At 33.3% G+C, this 544-nt stretch overlaps 1 protein-coding gene across 15 annotated transcripts in view; it reads left to right on the top strand.

Moving 5' to 3' along the window:
• Positions 1–544, top strand: part of Mga (MGA, MAX dimerization protein) — a 168699-nt gene that overhangs the window by 154832 nt on the left and 13323 nt on the right. The window lies entirely within an intron of this gene.

The following is a 544-nucleotide window of genomic DNA, read 5'->3' as shown; positions in this document are numbered from 1 at the left end:
CCCGCCCCCTGGTGGGCTGAGCTGGCCACACACACACACAATAAATAAATGTAATAAATTAATATTTAAAAAAAAAAAAAGTATGAGGAATGCTTGTAAGAGCGTGGGAAGGGTTTATAAGGCCTTAAAATATATTTAAATATTAAAATGTTGCTACTTTGCTGATTTTCACTTACTGCGGGGGTGTCTGGAATGTAACCTCCATGATAAGTGAGGGACCACTGTATTTAATAGAATTGAAAACACTTATCTTAGGGTTGAAAGCACTTGCTGTGTTAACCATGATTTTTTTAGGGTGATATTTATTAACATGTTCAACTCATCTCTCTTAATAAACTTACACATATGCTCCCCCACTTAATTCTCTCCCTCTCCTGAGAGGGTAGAATAATTTGGAGAAGTTAAAATGGGTGTAGAATTTATCAAAAATAATATTGGAAAACCAATCCTATACTATATTGCTTTGAAGTGAGACACCTGGAATCTTTCTTGACTAGGTTCATGATTTTCTTTTTTTCTTTTTTCTTTTTTTTTTTTTTTTTTT

The sequence above is a fragment of the Octodon degus genome, unplaced genomic scaffold (genome assembly GCF_000260255.1).
Source record: "Octodon degus isolate 3935 unplaced genomic scaffold, OctDeg1.0 scaffold00002, whole genome shotgun sequence".
NCBI lineage: Eukaryota > Metazoa > Chordata > Mammalia > Rodentia > Octodontidae > Octodon > Octodon degus.
This window is presented reverse-complemented; position numbering and strand designations above follow the sequence as displayed.